This window comes from Zootermopsis nevadensis, unplaced genomic scaffold (assembly GCF_977971745.1).
Source record: "Zootermopsis nevadensis isolate Lab colony 2312 unplaced genomic scaffold, Znev_1.0 Znev_ptg000021l, whole genome shotgun sequence".
Lineage (NCBI taxonomy): Eukaryota > Metazoa > Arthropoda > Insecta > Blattodea > Termopsidae > Zootermopsis > Zootermopsis nevadensis.
Genome location: NW_028259153.1, coordinates 22,225,267 through 22,248,486, shown reverse-complemented (window position 1 = coordinate 22,248,486; position 23,220 = coordinate 22,225,267). Strand labels below are relative to the sequence as shown.

At 37.5% G+C, this 23,220-nt stretch overlaps 1 protein-coding gene across 3 annotated transcripts in view; it reads left to right on the top strand.

Moving 5' to 3' along the window:
* Positions 1-23,220, top strand: part of LOC110830146 (somatostatin receptor type 2) — a 169,745-nt gene that overhangs the window by 29,141 nt on the left and 117,384 nt on the right. For 2 of the 3 annotated variants that reach the window (XM_087352972.1, XM_087352973.1), the window contains exon 2: positions 17,097-17,159. The exons of the other annotated variant lie outside the window; for it this stretch is intronic. The gene's annotated coding sequence lies outside the window, so the exon portion shown is untranslated. The remainder of the gene's footprint in view (positions 1-17,096; positions 17,160-23,220) is intronic. 3 annotated transcript variants of the gene reach the window in all.

The following is a 23,220-nucleotide window of genomic DNA, read 5'->3' as shown; positions in this document are numbered from 1 at the left end:
CTCTAAATCTTTTATATCCGGTTCGTCTCATGAGATTTCAGGTTTCCACTGCGGCGAATATAAAGATGGATGTTGTACGAGTTTAGTCTCTTTAAAAATTGACCACTGTTACAGAGATGATTACAGCCTCTTTCATCAGGCTGATCTTTATTTTATCTAATATTCTCACATTTATCTCATTCTGGTTCTATTAACAGGTTCTCCGATAAAAGAATTTACATTTTATATTTCGTTCTTTATAAAAATTATTTCTTCAAGTTTAAGTTTATGTACACTTACGACTAGAAGCCTCGAGGACACAGAAGGAAAAATTAACACGCAGAAGAAATTCCACGAATACTTTGAAACTCAAATCTCAGAGCATAAAATTCCAACTATCTTTGTGAGCAGATACATGAGGAAATGTAGCTTCGTATAAGGTCTAGAAGACATCTAGGTCTGTAATATTTTAAAGGTAATGTTAGTAATCCATCTTAACCCGGGTGGAGGAACAGAGTGGAAATCATAGAATCCGAAATATCTCCGCAAAAGAATTCCTCAAAAGAAGCTCTGAAATAAGTTATTCGAGTTTCATAAATATGGAAATATAGCAGTCAGGCTATAAACGAAAATACATAAAGCTAAGGGAACCCGAACAGCGTTGCAAGTTATAGAGAGGCCTGCCGGGTCATCGCCCATAGAATTTTGTTGATGTTTGGGGTTGGCAGAGAGGGTGGGTTACAAAAATATGTGCAGGACGGATGAATGAGAGAGGTGTCAGATATAAATGTAACGGAAAGGAACTGGAATTGTAAGACTCTGATGGATGCTTCTCGGTATGATTTCATTCGAAATGCCACTGCCGAATTAACATTTTAAATCCCGGTGGTAAATATATGTACCGCCTGCTTCAGTAACACATAATTCTGCAATTTACTCACAGAGCGTATTTATTTTTCGTATAATTCTCAGTGTAAACAGCGATTATTTTCTTAAACAGCGTTAACCAGCTGATCAATGGTGAAGTACGGTGTTTTCTTTTCGGTACGGACTGAGTCCTTAAATATTATTTAGCAATAATCTGTCACAAAAATAAATCTAAAGGGAAATATAATTATTTAACGCGCGTTCGCAAGAATGATTAGCGACTATTGAAGTATTTCTGTCCGTCTGTCTGTCAGCATGTGAAACCAACATCGACGGCCAACGAAATTAACTTTAGTTGATATTGGGAGAGGTTCGATACGCCACTGCAGTGCGCACTTCGTGCTGATAACGCGGAATTCTTTACAGATCTCGTCGAGAAGACGAAACAAAAGACAGGCTTACCAACCTACCCGACCTGAGTCTCATTTTCATGGCGGTATTTAAATAACTACTTAAAGTTCTCGTCGGAGTTGAGCTTATCAAAGCGTCGTCTGTTCCCGATTCTCAAGTTGTGGAATTATATCGTAGCTCGGTGAGTTTAAACTTGTGCATTTCTCGCTGTAGTTGAAGCTGTCGATTATGAAGCTAGAAGGTACAGTAATTTGCATTGAGTGCTTCGGGATACACGTATCTTCATTCCCGTACGTTCAGTTCTTTATTTTAAGTGAGTTTAATTCTCGCCTCTCCGTTCCGTGCGCCTGAAAACGGGAGGCATTAAGTAGGCCCACCGGAAAGTCTACGCAAGTCTCAACAACTTTACCCTTTTAAAGAACAGTGCTAACTATACAGAATGTCCCATAAGTTCTGGACCACAACAAAATACGAGAAGATTTGAAGTGGCAAACGTTGTAAATCAAGTGTATCCAATCCCAAGCACTAGATTTTGTTTACCTAGGTCAAGGAATTACAGCTCAAACATTTGTTGTACGGGTTTAAACCCCGGTTGGGTTACTCATACATGTCTTATGTAAGCAGAGACCTTTAGGTTGGCCTATCATTCATACAGGGCATACAAACGTAGTCCAACTTATTATAAAATCATAACCTCATCGCTGTTAAATGATGATTAAGTTACTTAATGACGATGCATCAACTAAAGAGTTTTCAACATATAAATTTAAGTACGATGAATGCCACTAGTGGTACTTAAATATGGATTTTGAATTAGGTAACTGTGGTCTGTTTGAAGGTACGACTATGAAATTCTCTTTGCCAGACTGAGTAAAACTACGAAAACATCGGTCAGTACAGCCGACGACTTGAACGCTAATCAGCCTCGTCATAACCATTGATTAACATGGTGAAATATTTATGATTATGAAATAATAAAGGAAATGATATGAGAATATGCCAAAGGCATTGTAACTGACAAAATTTTGCTGTTAGTGCCTGAATCACGATTAGAAAATGTTTCTGTATGCAACTGGCGTCTCCTTTTGTAATAAAGCAGATGACAGTTCCGTGAAATTCAGAATTAATTTGCCCATATTTTTAAAACAGGAGTTAAGTACAAGTCACAACCTCTCTGACTACATTTGTTCTGCGTCCTGCTGGGAATCAAACGCGCGTCTCCAGCGTTCAAGATTGCGGCAGAACGAACTGCCATTGTGTCTGCAAACAGCGTTTTCCGTGTTCTTTGTGGTGACTAGAATAACAGAACAGCGTGCAGTATGGCTTCTTCCCATTTCTCGCTCTGAGTAGCACAAGAAGCTTCTCCTAAAGTATGTTGACACAAGTTGAAATGAAGTTTCATATCGATAGCAAAGGAACATCGATAAACATTCGTCGAACGTAGGAATTCTGTTCCTTACTTTTTTTAATCGTTTTATAAAAGACCTTAATAAAGATTCCACTCGACAGACCAAGACACAGATGAAAGGATCGTATTTTAATGGTTCTTACGGAAATAGGGTTTGGGGTTGTGGATTGGATTAATCTAGCTCAGGATGCAGATCAGTTTCTGGTTCTTGTGAATGGTAATGAGTCTTAAGTTTCTGTAAAAGACGAATAATTTCTTGACTAGCTTAACAACTGACAGTTTCTCAGGAAGGACTCTGCTTAATGAAGTTGCTTAATTCGGAACCGTGTAATGCACCTTATAAAATTAGAATTATTTTAATATTTGTTATGGTTAACCATAAATCTAGGCCGAGTAAGGTTTAAATGTAACGATTTTAAAAATAACTTCTCGACACTCAGACAGACAGAGAGTATTAACAGATGTAATGCCATGACACGAGTAGTTAGTTGATGGGCTGGCAATGTCATTGTAGACTTAGCTTTAAGCTTGACTGTGCACTTCTCGTGGGGGTCGCCGTTTACGTGAAAGACGATTCAAGTTGAACTAGTCCTGGCGAAATTTTAGCTTTTACATGCCCAGGATGACAATTTAATATGAATATTACAGTTTTTCCTTCCTGGGGGACGCATGTTGGGAACAGAAAAGAAAGAGGCTACTAGGAAGATCTAGTTGTAGATGGGAGGATAATATTCAAATGCATTTTAGGTTAATAGGTTTAGAAACTGTGGGTTAAATTCATCTGGCTCAGGACAGGAACTGGTACCTGTTCTTAATTTTGGTTTCCATAAATTTCGGGTAATTTATTAACTTGATAAGCGACTATCAGCTTCTATAGAAGGGCTGTGTACCACGGAGCTGCTTTTACAGACTTTTAGGTTTATTATCCTCAATTATCCTGCGTTCCGGTGGCATGGGGTGTGTTGTCTGATCAGTTGATAAGACATCGTAAAATAATCAAAATCCGGCAAATATAAAAATATAAAAATACGTGAAATTCCAAGAGCTGTGTATTCGCTTCAAGATTCAATCCTTCTATTATTTTAGGATGAACGTTTCAGCATAAACTCGTGTTATAATTTGTTTGATAAATATTTTAAAAAAAAAGCTGTATTAGACAACTTGAAAAGCAGAAAATATTTTATAAATATTGTGGCCTTGATATCTGAACTCGTGCAGTAAGTAACCCCAATATATCTTCGGTCTAACAACCCCGAACAATAGGGATCTGCCATTGATAGTTATTGTGACATAAAGCATTTATTTCCTTCTGAAATTTGTTCTTTTTCTTAGAAGTGTCTCACTTTGTCATCCGAAGGATGTCAGATGAATAAATGTATTTGTTCCGACTCTTCTAACCCAAAAAAGGCGTATTTTATCTCAGGCGCCTAGCGTATGGTCACTGGTGTGAATCAGTTTAACGAAGTTTCTATCTATTCGTTATTCTTACAATATGTCATTGCTACGAAGAAGCAAACGGAGCTTAACCAGCTTAAAAAAATTTACGAGAGGCTTTTCTACTCTCGTTTTCACTTTTACTGATTCTGCTTCTGACTCGTAGTGAAAGGAATGTAATGAGTGCTCAGCCGAAGGTGGATTCCAGCTCGTTGAATAAATAAAATGTTTTAAATTCATTAAATAAAGATATTAGATTTACTTAAAAGATTGAGGGCTCGTACTTTGCTTTGACGACGTCTTACAAAAACCTTCTTTCTTTTAGCATTAGTACATTTACTGTTCTATCTCCTTTATTCCTTTTTCGTTACTCGAAAGAAGATAAAACGAGGTCAGAAGACGTTTGGTTAAAAGAATGGCTTATAAAAGGGAGAGAAAGAATAAGAAGGTGAAGGTGAACTTGAGGAAATGATAATGGCCGTCCAAGTTAGGTTGAAAACACTGTTAACTAACCAACTAACGAACAAAATGTTTAACGAAGAAGCTAATTGGCTGACAGAGTGAAGCCAGAAATCAAATTGAAGAAAAAGCTGTCCTTTAATTAATTAACCGGTGAAACGGGATAGATCAATTACTATAGTGTCAGACTATGGACTCAACGACCGGGTTTCGATCTCCGGAAGGGGCGAAGAACTTTTTTTCTAGCTTCTGCGTCCGGATAGGCTCTGGAGCCCAACCAGCGTTCTGTTCAGTGGATACTGGAGGGTCCTTCCACAGGGGTTAAGCGCGTTTCGGGGAGTAAGAGGCTGGTTGAGTTCGAGATATATTCTGGCAATTATAATGAAAGGAAAATTTCGTTCTGCTGTCAGGAATCGAAGCCTGACTGTCTAGCCCATAGCCAGGGATTATATTGGCTAGAATGCCCCAAGGAACTGAGTAACTGGGAAAATTACTGACTCGCCGCCTTTGTAAGTAACTAACTACAAATGGCGTGTTAATAGTGATGTGAGGTGTTACGATGTTAATGACAATAGTCCCGTTAGACTTTTATCGACGTTTCAGAGATCCTTGCTGCCTCCACCATCAGGTTGATGAACCCAGAAGACAGTGACCTTCAGAGAAAGTTAATATTTTTTATCTTAAAGCGCTTATAATTGAAAGGGTTGTGGTTTCAGTAAGAGTCTTATACACTGAGTGTAATGGACACGCACATCTCACGTAGGAGGCAGCGAATACGAACAGACTGCTCGGCGTTCGGAGTGCTAAAATCAATAGTGAGCCCCCGCCGCCCCCCCTCACAAAACACAGAGGGAGATACCATCTTTTATTTCCCTCCTGCAAAAATACACAGTGTACTCACTCACGTGCCTTTGCTAACTGTGCCCTCGATGCTACGGCAAACCTTCCAGTGATAATGACACTAGCGTAACCACACTCTGATACTCGTCGGTACAGACTCCGTAACTTACTTAAGAATTCAGTCCGTACAGCAAAGAAAACACCACACTTCACCATTACAAAGATAAACTGGTTAACCCTTTGAAGCCTGAGCTCGTCTAAATAACATTTACGAATTCAGTCCGTACCGCGAAGAAAACACCACTCTTCACCATTACAAAGATCAACTGGTTAACCCTTTGAAACCAAACCTCATCTAAATAATATTTAAGAATTCAGTCCGTACCGCGAAGAAAACACAACTCTTCACCATTACAAAGATAAACTGGTTAACCCTTTGAAGCCTGAGCTCGTCTAAATAACATTTACGAATTCAGTCCGTACCGCGAAGAAAACACCACTCTTCACCATTACAAAGATCAACTGGTTAACCCTTTGAAACCAAACCTCATCTAAATAATATTTAAGAATTCAGTCCGTACCGCGAAGAAAACACAACTCTTCACCATTACAAAGATAAACTGGTTAACCCTTTGAAACCAAACCTCATCTAAATAATATTTAAGAATTCAGTCCGTACCGCGAAGAAAACACAACTCTTCACCATTACAAAGATCAACTGGTTAACCCTTTGAAACCAAACCTCATCTAAATAATATTTAAGAATTCAGTCCGTACCGCGAAGAAAACACAACTCTTCACCATTACAAAGATCAACTGGTTAACCCTTTGAAACCAAACCTCATCTAAATAATATTTAAGAATTCAGTCCGTACCGCGAAGAAAACACCACTCTTCACCATTACAAAGATCAACTGGTTAACCCTTTGAAACCAAACCTCATCTAAATAATATTTAAGAATTCAGTCCGTACCGCGAAGAAAACACAACTCTTCACCATTACAAAGATAAACTGGTTAACCCTTTGAAGCCTGAGCTCGTCTAAATAACATTTACGAATTCAGTCCGTACCGCGAAGAAAACACCACTCTTCACCATTACAAAGATCAACTGGTTAACCCTTTGAAACCAAACCTCATCTAAATAATATTTAAGAATTCAGTCCGTACCGCGAAGAAAACACAACTCTTCACCATTACAAAGATAAACTGGTTAACCCTTTGAAGCCTGAGCTCGTCTAAATAACATTTACGAATTCAGTCCGTACCGCGAAGAAAACACCACTCTTCACCATTACAAAGATCAACTGGTTAACCCTTTGAAACCAAACCTCATCTAAATAATATTTAAGAATTCAGTCCGTACCGCGAAGAAAACACAACTCTTCACCATTACAAAGATCAACTGGTTAACCCTTTGAAGCCTGAGCTCGTCTAAATAACATTTACGAATTCAGTCCGTACCGCGAAGAAAACACAACTCTTCACCATTACAAAGATCAACTGGTTAACCCTTGAAGCCTGAGCTCGTCTAAATAACATTTACGAATTCAGTCCTTACCGCGAAGAAAACATCACACTTCACCATTACAGAGATGAACTGGTTGACGCTGTTTAAGAAAATAATCTCTGTTTATTGTGAAAATCATAAGAAATGCAAAATAAGATGCTGCTGTTTGTTGAAATGGGTGGGGAAGGGTTAATATCGTCCCAAGAGTTAAGTTGTTAAAATACGCTTTCAAGGCAGAATTGAAGGGATATGTCAGGAGGCGGTCATGTCATATTTGAAGGTACTCTGACGCTATTAGCTTGGATTAACTGAGGGTAACCTACTTCATTTAGGATAGAAGTGAAATATTAAAACCGGAAGTTAAAACGAAATGCGTCTCATAAGTTCCCACGTATGTACCTACTGCATATGGCACAAACTAGCAATGGCGTGTCACCCGTCAAACTTGACGGGAATAAAATTTGTTCGTGATGAATAATAATACAATTTATTGCAGCATTATATTTTAAAATCGTATTTAAGTACAATATTTATAAGAAACTTGAAGACGGCAGTAAAAACTACCTCCGAAACTTTGGTAATCTCGTACCAGGCTACACGGCGCTTCAACCTAGAAAACATACATTTTTGTTTTGTTTTTATATCCAATCAGAATATTTACATACCGATACAGTATCAATTATTTCGCCCTTATTGTGAACGAAGAAATGTCTGACGTAATTTTACATAGAAGATTTACGTACGAGATGCAATGCAAAATGTCTGTTCTTCCTTCCATTTGTCTGCGCTGGACCGTGAAGAGATCCCGGGTCTCGTAAGGGCGGGCAGTGGAACAAAGACTTCTGTCAGGCCCATTGTGTGCTCCATTAGTCTGTACTCTCTGCCAGAGTTCTTATGTTGTTGTTTTTTTGCATCGACTCCAAGAGGAGAATTCACAGAAGGAGAATCTGTCCTACATGTCAGACCTTTTCATGTCCAGAATTACTCAACGGATTTAGATGAAATTTGATATTTGTCATATGCCAACATTGGACTTTCGACTCTTATAGGCACACGATCCTTAAAGTGAACTAATAGATTTCCAGAAAAACTGGTCTTCAATGAGAAAATAATTCTTAATACACTTTTCCATGAATAGAGGGTTTCTTGAGCAAATATCAGCTTCTCTAGAAGCAGTTTCTTTCTGTATTTTAGCGTACTGTTTCGTATTTAAACTCAAGAGAACTCTAAACCTTAAGACAAGTTAAATAAATTGTTAAAGAATAGTTCCAGTCGCTTACTTCGGATAAACAGATATTTTTTTAAAGCTAATAAACACTACATATGTTGAAGTGCACAGGGAGATTAATTTTTTCTATGTTCTTAAATATTAAATATGTATCGAAAAATATCAGTAAAAGTTATATGTATTAATAAAATGTGCATATTATAGTCATATATTATGTCATCGTTTGTTAGAAGACTTTTATAATTAGATTTTAAAAAAAATATATTAAGTAGAATTTATTATGGACCTATACAAATCAAAATAAAATTTTAGCAATTTTTATAATAGATTCCAGTTCATAATTCTTTCGTTGATTAGTGAAAGTCATATGTGGTTTCCCTATCATGCGTTCATTTGTTCGAATAAATTATTGATATCTTAGTGAAAGAATTATCCCTGTTTTAGAATTCTACGGAGTAACTATGCCCACAAGCAAATTTGCTACTTAAATGCATCATCAGGATAAAACGTCGCTTCTTGTAATGACTATTTGTCGTGTCGATAACCAACTTACACGTGTACCACGCGAAATTAAGTTTACTTTATCGACTTCACGAGCTTGCCTTGCTGTTAATTTTACTTGTTTAAGGACTCGTGAGAAATTAATCCTACAAGCTTTTGTGTAATTTTCTCAACACTCCAGAGAGATATATCTCGTTCTAAAATCTGCCCACATATAATGATGATAATGATTAAGATAATAATAATAATAATTTAATAATTATAACAAATATGGAAAGGTTCAATGTATACCGGAATACACAGGATATATAGCACGCATAGAAGAAATTATAAATTTGCTTAGAATTTTAATAGAAAAACTTAATAGAAAGATAAAATATACATACTTTGTTCTGGGCCGAGGAGGTTAAGTGACTTGGTGTGTGATACTAACCACCCTCTCAGTTCTTAAAACCAATTCAGTCGTAGTTTAACAAAGAATTATAAGTTGCTTTGAGAATACACAGATAAAAATGGGTTTTTTTTTTGACAAAGTGTTCAGTGTTAAAAAAGTTAAGAAGGTAGATGTTAAAATACATTAGCCACGAGGCAAACACGCTGAAAGCTTGCAAATTGCCTCCCTCCTCCTTTGTTTAAGACCGGTGTGTAATCGCAAAGACCACTTGCGGGTTGCTAAGCCCCTGTCATACCATATCGTCCCCTGTACTCAACCCCTTCGTATAGCAGCTTTGCTCTTTGAGGCATGCCCTGAATAAATTCGCAGTTCGTGGTTCCTTACGCTTTGTGAACACCGTGTACGTATCGCGTAAGCACTTGGATGTGCACATCAACACAGTTCTGTGGCACGGATGGTCTCTTACATTACGGAAAACACACCGTAAACACAAACATGCATACGATTACTTACGTTCTCCATTGAGCCGAGCCCTTCCTGAGAAGCCAGCGACTTAAGAAGTTTTCAACATTTTATGGAACCCAAAGGTTCATTACCGTGCTTACAAGAGCCCGCTATGCTCCCTATCTTTAGCCAGATGAACCACAAAAGTTTATGCGTTTCTGAAAAAAGAATGTAATTTGAAAAAAAAATTGAGTAATTACGTCATAGACGTCCGTCCGTATGGTCCCAAAAGAGCCTTAGATTCTGAGTCAGGGGTACAGAAGCACTGAATTGTGTCCAGTCCAGTGATGAGGGCTCTTATGTAAATGTTCGTGAACATTCCGATTTCCATAGAAGCTCGATAATTCTTTGATTAGTTCAGGAACTGTCAGCTTCTCAAAAAAAAGTCCCATATATGTTGGAGTTAATTTAAGTTACTCATTTTCATTCCTAAAACAAGAATCCGTCACCACAAAAGATTAACTTAGCAAGACAAAAAAAATAACACCGAATGGGAATCGATCCCACGACTCGAGTCCTTATTACCATACGCCGTGATAATCAACACTTAAAAGACGTTGATCCAGGGTTCATTGTCCCCGCTCCCAACTTTTACAATCTTAAGACCTATTCACGATAACGTCGTATTTTCTAAATGAAGGCGAGATGTGTGGGTCTAGTTCTCATTGACAGGCACCGACAGAACAATTGATTATAGCCCGCTAATGGGATGGTCGACCAGCTGTTCCATTATACGCGCCCCAATTTGCCCACTTGTGTTCTGCGGGCGTAAGAACGTGTTTGCTCAATGTATCCAATGATGTCCCTTCCATTTATATCCCGTCGTCCGCTGCTGTTTGTTGGAGGAATTGAGCACTGTAGCAGCGTAAATACAGATGTGTGTCTGTGACGGAATATCGTAGGCGTGGTACACCAATTCTGTTGTGGTCTGCGTGGTGAAGACATGTAATTTGTGTTACACATGTAAACAGTCTTCTTTGTAAACGCGTATTTATCTGTTTTTTTTTCTGTGTCTCGTTGGCGTCAATTTTGTTCTATTTCGGACACATGTTTAATATTTGCATGCCAAGGACACTACAGATTTCAAATTATTTTCCTTGTACATCGGTAAACATTCTAACTCAGTGTTTCAGACACGTTCTTCAGAAGCTCCGTCCATATTACTCCAAGACCACCTTGATATTATTCTTCCATATTAACCTAGCTCTTCCGAGCGATCATTTCAGGTTTTCCAACCAAAATTTTGTATGTATTTCTTGTCTCCCCCCCCCCATGCGCGATACTTATTCGACCTCTGTCATTCTCCCTGATTTTATTATCTTAATAATAATTGGTGAAGTGCACAAATTATGTAGCTCGTAATTATGCAGTTTTCTCCGCCAACTTGTCATTTTATTTCACTTTGATTCAAATATTGTCCTAAACGCCCCTTTATAAATCGTCGTGAACTCATTACATCGAAAAGATTTTAAATTAGTTTTGATATTGCACGGAAAACTTGAATAAATACAACTTAGGAAATGTAGGCTTAGGTGGGACGATAATATTAAAATTGTTCGCAAAGGAACATGATATGAGGTACTGTAATATATTCACTTGTTATAGGATAAGGATCGGTGACGATCATGTAAGAATGTTAATGAACTTTCGGTTTCCATAGAATAAGGTCAATTTATTGGCCACCGAACAGTTATTAATTCCTCTAAAAAGACTGTTCATTCGAGTTAATTACGTGGTCTAGAACGATTGCATAGGATTAGTACGGTAAAAATCCCATTTAATTGTGGTATTTTCTCACAAAAACTTTATTCCAACGATAATAATGACGGTGACTTTAAATTTAATCCAAATCCTTCAATCTATATATTATTTATTACTCTGTTCGTTAAAGTCGGCGTGACCTGTACCAACATCCGCTCACACATTTGATGTGAAACCCGTCTGTAAATACTGGACGAAGTGTATCCTATCAACCTGGTGGCACAGTCTTCTGAGCTGACTATACCCTGCAGGGCGTGGTGGTGTCACGTGACGTAATATGCCCCGCGGTGCGTTATGTACTGCCCAGCTGTGCCTCTAATATGTACAATGATGACCATCACACATTCTCATAATAATCACGTGACAGATCGCAGCTCACCGTACGCTATATCACTTCAGCGAGGAATTCAGAGTTGCCAGGATAAAGGGTTATAAGCCCTAAATGTCCAGGCAAAAGAGGAAATTGGCCGGGTCAGGTTTATTAATTTTTTTAAAAAAAAAATTCTAGGCCTATAAAAATGCGACATGTGAGTTGGAAAAGTCATAAAACTGAAGTGACAGTTTCGCTGAATTACTAGTAGAGTTTTATGAATGAATTATAGTCAGTAAACAGCGATCATATTTCGCTTGTAATTCTTTAATTATAATTCTTTGTTCGGCACCGATAAATTGTTCGTTCAGAAGATAACACACAGGAACACAACTGAGAAATAATGAAGAATATTTAAAATAAATTAAGAAACCACGTACTTATTCTCAAAAAAGCCGATTATCTTATAAATAATGATTATGATCAAATTAGCGACTTCCTGAAATCAAACCATTCCACGAAATCCATAAAATTATCAAATGGCGAGTCTCTCCTTTCTGGATTTGATAGTCTTAATGATTTATATTAAATTCGATTAGACTTCTGAATTTATACAAATTTTAAAATGTTTTATGGGTCCTAAGGGTGGAACAAATATTTATTGTCTCTGATAACAGATTTCTGAGCATACTATCTGGACGTACAACAGACATGATGTTAGCCAATATGTCCTTATAAAATATTGAATTTCAAATATCCCTATCCCCGTAACCGTTGAGAATAAAATTCGGAAGTATTGAAATATATTCGCCGGAAACTATACAAACTTGCCTGCATTCGTAAGTATCGTGCGCTTCTATAAGAAACTTAAATCTGTTCGCACACTGTCTACGCAAATTTAAGAAACTTATTTTTGTCGTTTTTGTATATTAGATGTGTATTTGTTTGGAATCTGTCTACAGAATGTTCAAAAAGCTTGTGTACAGCTGAAAACAAAACACATACTTGCACATTTCACTACAAACGTTCTTTCCTTTGCGACTGTAATTTTGAATTGAACGTTACGTCATAAGTAAACAGCTTTCATAAACCCACACTACCAACCTAACCGAAAATAACTACGTTCCCAATCTCTGCAACTACGTATCTACTGCGTAGAGAATTTTTAAACATTCTGTACTTTTGTAGGTTTTCACGGCGGAGGATCTGAAGATGGCTGTATTCTATTCTGTATTTTTATTCTTTTATTTCAAATCTTTTCCACTAAGTTTAAACGTAAGTCTAGAAATGGTTGAAGTCTGCAGTTTTCTAACAGTGGTGCGTTATAATCTGTTAAAGTGGTACTTTGGACTTTGTCCATCGTCTGTATTTCAATAAAATTATGGCGTTTTAGAAACTAGGTCTGAGGTTAGATCAACCAGGGGGCCTAACACCTAGGATTTCTGTGCTAATCACCTTCACCTGAAGACGGAAGAGGATACAGCTTCCGAAACGTTGTAATTTTATTAAAGTATAACGATGGACAAAGTCGAAAATACCACTTTAACAAATAAATGATTGTTTATGAGTGAGGGTTTCTGTCTTCATCCTCCTCCCCCCCCCCCACACGTAGGAATCACCCCCCCCTTCGTCTCCGCAACTTCAGTCCCACGTCCATCTTTTCCAGGTTGTGCGTTGGTGACTCTGGAAACGCGTATTTACATATTTCAACACTCACCCTTCGTCTTTATTACTGGGACGCGTGTTTCTGTATTTCGCCATTGAAATTTCTTAATGTTACCAATATAACGATATTGTGTATATGTTTCGAAACAAATTTTCCTCCTGGGAATAACAACTCTGTAATTTATCGTTCGGTTCATTAAGCAAATAAGACAGAGGAAATGTTTCTAAAACATTCTTTTCTGTATCTCAATTAATTTACGTTGTTTGTCATCAGTCTTACAGATCAGAATTATACTCACGAAAAATAATTAAAAATAGATTAAGTCTGGAGAATGAAAATATTCTGTTCACGGCATTTTTTATCATAAATACTATCTGGAAAAAATTAAGTTTGAAATTAAATGGAAAGGTAAATTTTACACCTCGCTTCGTGTGGGTGAAAAACTTACTTTGTGATTCTAAAAGAGGAAAGTGTTTAAGATTAGGACGCTGAAGAGAACTCTTAAAATAAGTGATAGAAAGTTACAAGAATTTCATAACAACATGTTCAATAATTACTGTTCTTCGCCAAATATTGGGGATAATAAATGTGAGATAGATGTTATATGTAGCACAAATGTGAGAAATAACAAATGCATACCAAATTTTAGTCGGGAAGCGTGAAAGAAAAATACATGAGAAACGTAAGTTATGTGGGAGATAATATTAAAATGTATCTTAAAGAATAGGATGTCAGACTGAAGTAATATAACAGCGGTTATTTGGAACCTTGTCATATTTTTATTAAAAGGGCGGAATATTTTTCCCATAATTTCTTTGTCTGTTGTAATAATATTTGTGTAGTTCTTGGTGAAAGACAATCTCGCGCACGATGATATATACAATTAATAAAACAGAACATGGCGGTGTAGAAATTTGTTTCCATAAAAACCAAATGCATTCCCCAAGGGAAAATACAAAAAAAAAAAAAAAAAAAAAAAAAAATCTTCTCAACCAATTAAATTAAAACGAATCTAAAAATGTGTATTGTCCTTGCTGAGATACGGATAAACAGATCTGGCCTTCTAACTCTATTCGTTTGGTGGAAAATGAAATAAATTAATTTTATTAAAACTAAGGTAGGAAGACCATAACTTTTCTCTGTTAGTTCAGGGAATGTTTTACATTTTACGTATAATCACTAGAATAAATGTGTAAATAGTTTTTGTAGTTACGTTTGTGCATAAAAACACTTCTAATAAATTCCGTGAACAATCTACATAAAATTAATGTCAACTTAAATTGAAATAAAATTGTTCCTCGTAGTATTTACACCGACATAAAATTGTCCTCATGTGGTGTGTATGTCCACAGCTGTATTTAAAATATTCGTTTATATAAACTCTGCATTTTAGTATGGAATGGAGTAACTTCTGTTATGATCATCTTTGCAATTTGTTATAAATATAATAAAGAACGACGAGATTGACTGGGCATGTAGCATGCATAGAAATGACGAGAAATTAATATTGTCTCAACAAGAGTTGAAAAAATATGTAGCAGAAACTTTCGTCATTCGTTAACATTTCGTCTTAAAGTTACAGTGTTAGAAATTTCTTCAACTCAGTAAACAACTTTAGAGTAATAAAGTAGTTTTTTTATAAATTACGCATTAAGATATCCAGACGTGGCTATTTTTCAAAAGGATGTTGCTTGTTACTCTTTATGTCTAAGTTTGTTTTTAGGAGAAACGTGAAAAATGAGATCAGAAGTTGCTACGATAAAAGCTACATTGACTTGTGGGAAGTCCACTCCATGATACTTGATGTTTCTGTTAGTTCACGGACAATCTGGAATCGTCTTTGTACCTTCTGTGTTCCGAGATATGTCTTGGCAGATCCTGAGACTGTAAGTGAAATTGCAAATCTCTGGAACGAGCCTCTTCGAGAGGGCTATTTGGCACGGATAGTGTTCTTCGCGTGGTGCTCTGCGGGTTGTGCTTTGTCAAGGGGATTGCAGGGGAACAACCACTTTGGAATGAAGCCAGTCCATCGGTGACCAACCGATACATCGCGACGTCCACGTTCTGTCCTTCACTACCCATTCACTCATTAGATCTGATTAAACAAGTAAAACTTTCTGTCGTGATAATTTAGAATTAAAAGGCACATATCACACACATGACACGTATGCAGTTTTCAATTACCCTTTAAAACTATACTCTCGATCTAAATAGTATTTAAGAATCCAGTCCGTACCGTAAAGAAAACACAACGCTTCACCATTACAAAGATCAACTGGTTAACGCTGTTCAAGTAAATAATCGCTGTTTACACAGAGAATCATAAGGAACACATTAATACATTCTGCGGAGCTGTTTAATGTTAAACCGAAGACCTGCGTAGCTGTGTGTACCAAGTGCGTCACCCTGACAACCAGGCCAATGTATTGTTTCTATTTGACGTTATATCTGATCAGAAAGCGTGATCATCACTGCAATAATAATGCAATCGAGTGTGTTTATGAATTATTTTTTATTTAGTGTTCTGTCTGGCGACAGGTCCATATGAACAGGATCCTTCCATCCTTTTCTCGGACTGGGACCTGTTCATATACGTTCTTGGCAGATGATCCAGAAGTGGTTTGCCATTGCCTTCTTCTGTGTGTGAATGGAGTAATTGTTGGGATGCCACGGAGAAACTGGGGAAGCCCCCGGAGGAAAACTCCGTGTTGCCTAGACCACGGCCTTGCCCAACACAAGTTATAAATTCGGGCACCGCCGGGAATCGAACCCGAGACTCCCAGGATTACAAGGCCAGCGTTCTAACCGCTAGACCACCTCATCTTATTATTATTTAGTGTTCTGTCTGACGACAGGTCCATATGAACAGGATCCTTCCATCCTTTTCTCGGACTGGGACCTGTTCATATACGTTCTTGGCAGATGATCCAGAAGTGGTTTGCCATTGCCTTCTTCTGTGTGTGAATGGAGTAATTGTTGGGATGCCACGGAGGAAAACTCCGTGTTGCCTAGACCACGGCCTTGCCCAACACAAGTTATAAATTCGGGCACCGCCGGGAATCGAACCCGAGACCCCCAGGATTACAAGGCCAGCGTTCTAACCGCTAGACCACCTCATCTTATTATTATTTAGTGTTCTGTCTGACGACAGGTCCATATGAACAGGATCCTTCCATCCTTTTCTCGGACTGGGACCTGTTCATATACGTTCTTGGCAGATGATCCAGAAGTGGTTTGCCATTGCCTTCTTCTGTGTGTGAATGGAGTAATTGTTGGGATGCCACGGAGGAAAACTCCGTGTTGCCTAGACCACGGCCTTGCCCAACACAAGTTATAAATTCGGGCACCGCCGGGAGACCCCAGGATTACAAGGCCAGCGTTCTAACCGCTAGACCACCGTGGCGGTGTGTTTATGAAAGGCTAGTTAATAACACAAACTGCTTGATTTCTGAACGTTGCTTCATCACATGTTATTTTGAGCGTGTCCGTCTGTCTGGGTATACGCATTTGAAGGAATTGCGTTCTGTTGTAGTCCATGGTTGTCAGTGCGAAATATTAAACATGAATCGTGACATTTTTGTCAGTGATATTTGTGGGTATAGAGTTGACCTTGATGTTCGTTGCCGTGATCACAAAAACCTATCTTTAGACTGTATTACGAACTAGTTTAATCTATACACACACTTTTCTTATCCCTCTTTCCTGAGATTAAGTTTAATGTTATCTTTCCATCGGAAATCTAAAATAACGTCTTCTATTCAGCTTATCAAATCCAAATTTTGTACAAAAACCTGTTTATTGATAGATGTTTGTTTTTGTTCACAGTGTGAGTCTTGCCTACAATCAGCGGTCCAGAATACCGGCTTCTTACGTTATATTCCTTTAAAGGTAAGACTCAACAAAGTATTACAGTCCTATCGCTTTTAAAGACAGTCGTCTTTTGGGATATTACAACGTGTAATCACATAGAAGTTGATCGACGTTTCAGAGGTGATTACTGCCTCAGTAATCGAGATTGTAAGAGTTCTCATCGCCGTGGAATCGTCAGATGTTACATTAAAAGCGAGTGACTATTTCGTCGTCCTGAGACCGATCTTTCGTGCACTGGGTGTGGGATTTGCGATGACCCCGACGAGGGTTCAGCAGCATTATGAGGACATCTGTCACCGCTGATGAAGTCGGTGGAAAGTGAAATGGAAGGGGTATTAGGGTTCAAAGGCGCTGTTCCCCGTGGGATGTGAGATCGTTTCCTGCTTACTTTGACGTCCTGTGTATTACGTTCAAAGACAATGATACACTTCAGGCACGGTAGAACACTGCAAGCGGTTATATAATATTCAGCGTCTCTTGTACTTAACAGTCTGTCGGTTTATGTTTTGTACTACGAAATGGAAGTGTAGCCATCAGCTTGAGAGTTTCAGAGACGGAAATTGATACCATAATGTGTAATTTAGCAATTATAGGAGTTGGGCTACTTCTTGGTTCCTTCCGGTTTCTTTAATATCTATCATAATCATCATTGGATATAAGGCGTCAGCTTTTTTTATCTTTTCTGAAGATACAAATTTTGTGTCTCATCTAGGAGACGGGCTGCATCGACTATGTAGTGGTTTCTCTCATTTACATAAAACTGATCTTCTGATATCACTTTAAAACAGACCATCCTAATAAAATCATCATTGTCTCGGGATACTAACTTTAAATAGACCACTACAGCAAACTTTCCTAATCATCGCGTCATTTGATGATATATAATCTTCTTACTTAAATAATCCGATAATGAATCAAGTATTACTTCATATCATAAAAAAATTCGAAGACCCTGTGTTTAACCCAAGAAGTTATAAGTTTTAAGAGGGGAACTTAAACTTAATATTTAGATGTTGCCAGAGGCCGTTGAATATGACGACCTTTTCCTTCCCTTTGTATTCCGTGTCAGTATGGCGACTGACCGCAGGTCATCAGGTGAGAATACCGCGCTGATGTCCTAAACAGTCACATCGACAGGACGCGAATAGCGGTCAAATATTTGCAGTTCGGTCACTCCTCCCCCCACCCTGTCGCGTGCATCAGCAAACAACGGCCGAGCGCATCGCATTACTTATGACGTCACCACTCGTTTAGCTGACGTCATTTGACCAAAATGCTGTATCCTTAATTTTCTTATACTCAGTTCAATCTATAGACGCAACCAGAAACAACGTGTATAAAAATATAATAGCCAATGTCCGTCACGCTTGTCAGTGGCGTGTGTCGTTCATGCGATGTAGAAACGAAGGTAATTAACGTCTTGACGGTGGAGCCTCTGGTATCAAAATATGCAAATGAGGCGATGGCGACGCCTGTAGTGGGGCCTGGAGGTGTCAGGAGGTAGGTTTCGTGTTGGTGAGTTTGGCATAAATCTGTCTTCAGTCGCCATGAAAATATTTCCGAATTTAATTTTCTTTGTGGAATTTTTTTTATATAAATTCTGTACTTTTTTTTCTGTTTGCGAACGTAATCTTGCAATAACTTGCATCACTGCTCGTAACAAAAAGGTTCATTCCCGTCAACTTGGACGGGTCATATTACGCTAGTTAATGATTGATTACGTGGCCAATCTCACGACATGGAGCGTCGTTAGGTTACGGAGGGAGTAGACGCTCTCCACATGAAAGGAAGCTGCGATTATATTTCATAATTCAATTCAGTGCTTAAAGTATCTGGGTTTTAATTAAGCTACATTTTTATGACGATTAAATAACGGAGGTTGAATCGGCGAGATTTGTTGGTAATCCTCATGTGTCGCTTGTCAGACGTAAACATGGATGGGTTTTTAATATAAAGAACATTCCTTGGACATGTAAAGTGAAGAGATAAGGAGGCCAAATTTTGCGATGTTGTTCAGCGACTGAATAATAATTATCCTTCAAGTTTCAAGATTTGTTTGACTCGCTGAGTAATTATCAGATATTCAAGAAATATCCTACGCACTTTTATGACTTGGTGCTGAAGCATGCGGTGATCCTTAACACTTAGGTTTGTGTTGGGGTGCGTGTCTGCACCAGTTAGATACACTCTACATTTTGCTGGCTTGGTAACTGTTCCAGTTCCATTAACAAAGATAGTCCGCTGTAGACAAGTTATAAGACTGCGCAAAGTGCTGCATTTACAAGGCATCTCACGCTTTCTGGCCTCATATTCGGTCGTTAAAGATTCAAAGCGTCGCATTAAATGGGGCAGGGTTCTGCTGTTGTCTGCACAAGACCAGGACGAGGGATGGAAAAGGGTCATTCTACCATAACGCGCACATTTAAGGGATGTTGTGTACACTCCCATGTGTTAGATCGTTTCACAAAGCTCGCTGAAATTAAAATAGACTATCGTGTCTCTCCGGCTGTCTGTTGGTCCGCAATATTATCTCATGCCCAAAACATTTGAAAGGATTTATACAAAATTAGGCATTGATGTCAACACTGAAAGTTTTCCGGATAATTTAAATTTGTTTCGTTGTGATCCAATATAATTCTCAATTTGGGCCCTGTATGTAATTAAAACCTGACTTTATAGATGTTCCTAAAAACTACTCCTTATATGTAATTTTTAATATAATGTTGACCTTGGAGTTACGTATTTATACACTGGTGAGCGTAGAACATATTACAAGGAAAATAATTTGAGGAATTGCAGTGATGTTTGTAGTTCTGTTTGTTAGCTTTTTAGAAGCCTTGTTTCATTTGCAAAAACGAATTTAATAGTTTCAGCAATAAATGAATGTTAAGATCAATTGTGTATGTGTAATATTGTAAAAAATTAATTTGCAAAATTCGTGTATTCCACAGACATATATCTTCTAATTTTCTTTTTTACACGACTGTGATTGTCAAAGTGTAACAAGGCGTTAAGTCTTCCACTTGCAAAATTAATTGCAAAATGACAGCTTTAAAAAAAAACGATGACTGTATTTTTTTTATACTTGGACTGAGTTGATTCTCCTGGGAAAAATATACACATTCAGGCATTGTGTAACAGAATTATAAAACGTAGCTACGTCTTTAAAATTCTCCGAAAATAATCTGACGGAAGACCGGTTTTGAATTTTTTACTAATCAGTTTTCGATACTCCTGGAAATTACAGCAAAGTTGCGAGTTTATTAAGAGTTTGTCGCCGTGATGCTTAGCCAACATCTCCGGCAACCCGGTTATGCGTGTTATCTATACATAGCTTTGCAGGCGAAATTCTTTTACAGATTTTTGCCGTTAATATTTACGGTTATGTTAGGTCTAGCTGTTTGTGATATCCAGCAGTAAAACATGAATAAAGGCTCTTGGTAGAAAAGATATGAAAACTTCTTTACCTTAGGTTTCCTTGGCTGCTTTATAATATATATATCATCGGCTTACGAGGGTGAATGTTGTAGGAATCTTAAACATTTTGACTGACATTGCAGTTTCAATTTTTAGGACGCCTTGTATAGAGCAGATAGTAGGTTTCAGATGGTATAGCGTCTTGCTCCTTGTTTCTCCAATCACGTTCTTCGCTTCCATCTGAACACACAATACCTGGACGATACAGCGCTTCTTGAAAAAAAACCTAGCACATATTCACCCTGAAGATGGCAGTTTTATTTATTGTCGAAACATGAAGCCTGGAATATTCGTTGTGGATCATCCCCGAAAGTAGTAATAGTCTTGAAGCACGAAGGTAATTCATGCGTGTTTATGATTTTATTGTTCCAAATACGGTAAATGAATGTACTGCGTAACCTTTGATATTTGCAGCCAGGTAGTTTATTAAGGCGCAGTGAGTAATGACTACAAGTTGTGCACGTATATATTTCAAGTTTCAGTAAACAAGTGTTATGAACTTCTTCAGATGTTATCGACACACCTTCTCCGTGTCTACATCTAAACTAAGGAAATGTATGCAGTTACGTTGGTGTTATTTAGTGTTTAAGTATCATTGCTGAAATTTCGACATCTTATTCTGTTGTTATCAAGAAATAAATTAAATTAACATCAAATGAAATTGTGTGTGTTAAGAGGGTTGGGGGGGCGGGACAGGGAAATTAAGACGCAAACAGGAAAGAAGGGAAGACAGAAATAGGGAAAAATAATAAAGAAATACACAAAAGATAGCAATAACACGTCATATATTTTCCTGGGCGCTTGATACAGAGTGAATGTTCAATGCCTTCAAATTTCTTTGTTGCTCAACAACAGCTGTATACTCTTATTTAAAAACATCAGTCATTATTTCTTACTACAGAACTGGTGATATTCTTGAGGTATACATGCCAACTTCTCCTCCCCCTCGGTCACCCTTTTAATTATTACGTGCTTATATTTCTGAACGTAATTGCATTCCATTACAATGTTTTTATAAAGGATGTATACAATAGCATCAAATGGCTTTTAGTCGGTTAATGCACGAATTACGTAGCGGTAACACTGTATTTTCATACCAAGCGCTTAAAATATGACAGGCACATGAGACTTTAATAGGTTGTGAGGGAGAAAATCCCATTCTCATGCATCATGTTTTTCTTCAGTGTAAATTGCAAAAATTTTAAACAAAATTTATGGGCGGGGGGGAGGATATTTCTAGCCCCTCTTCCCCTCATCGTATGTGACATGGATTCTTCAAAATCAAACAATTAATGTTACATTTTACAATTAATCAGCTTATTTGTAATTATTTTATGATGGAAGAAGGTACAATCCCGAAAAAAACCAGTGATTTAGTATGAAAATTGTCCTCAGCTCATAAAAAGTGACGCCGATAAAACAGAGATAATTTAGAACAAAAAAGAAAACACCTACGGAAGAGGGGGACGGTCATGAAGACGTTAGCGCCGCACTGTGTCAGCAGGCGAAAGTCATGAGACAAAAGAAGAGCGACTTGTATCCCAGCGCACGATGACTTTCGGTAATATGTGTCGGATGTTTTTGCGTCGCGAGAAATACGGAGTCGGCAGTAAGAGTTTTTGAAAGTTGTTCTGAAGAAAGTAAAATATGCGAGACATTAAGCGAAGAAAATCTTTAAAAAAAAACTTGTATCTCTTTAAAGTTTCATGCGGTAACTTCTTAGAGAGTTACGCTATTTGAATGAAACAATCTTGGATAATGTTCTCGTTTATTCGCGATAGTAGGAATAATCTTAATCTATTATTTTCCAAAATTTCTTAATTCTTAACATTTAACGTCCTGGTATTTGTAGTTGAGGTAGGAACTCATATGTTATTGTTACCTAGGCTATGAGAAGTAGATTTCTATTGTAATAATGGTTAAAATCTTGTAAATTTGTGTATTAAAACATATTTAGTTACTATCATTACTATTCGTGTAAAATATTACTTTCTATGTTTTATTTCGAACAGGGTATACTCATCTTAGGGTAACATTTAACGAAATGTAAGACATAATTTTCTTTTCTTAATAGCAAAGTAATAATATACAACATTTTAAACAAAACAAATGGTAGGAGCATACTGCACGTCTGAATTAAGTTGTCATAACTTCGAAGTTGTTACACAAAGCACGTAAACTATGCAAAAGGCCCATTCTCTTTCATGAAGTTAACTAACAATAAAATAAATTAAAAACATTTGCAGAACAAAAATTAAAGGCATTTTTGTTTAAATTGTTTTATATGCCCTACATATAATTTCCAACCAAATTCGTTTCTGTTTAACTAAAATTAATTACGTCAACTTAAAATTTCGCTTAATTATTTTTGCGTATATTAGTACCTTCACATGGCCGATATGCAAATGTAGAAGACCTTATGACATTCGCTGAGTTTGTAGTTCAATTTCCTCATGCATTTGTTGATCTCAAATCATGAACGTATTAACACGCCCTATTCATGGACGCGAGATGTGATTAAGACGCGTTGACACGGCATAACTCACGTAACGCGTTAACGCGACCTTGATTACACCTGCTTTGTAGGCAGACAATGTCAGTA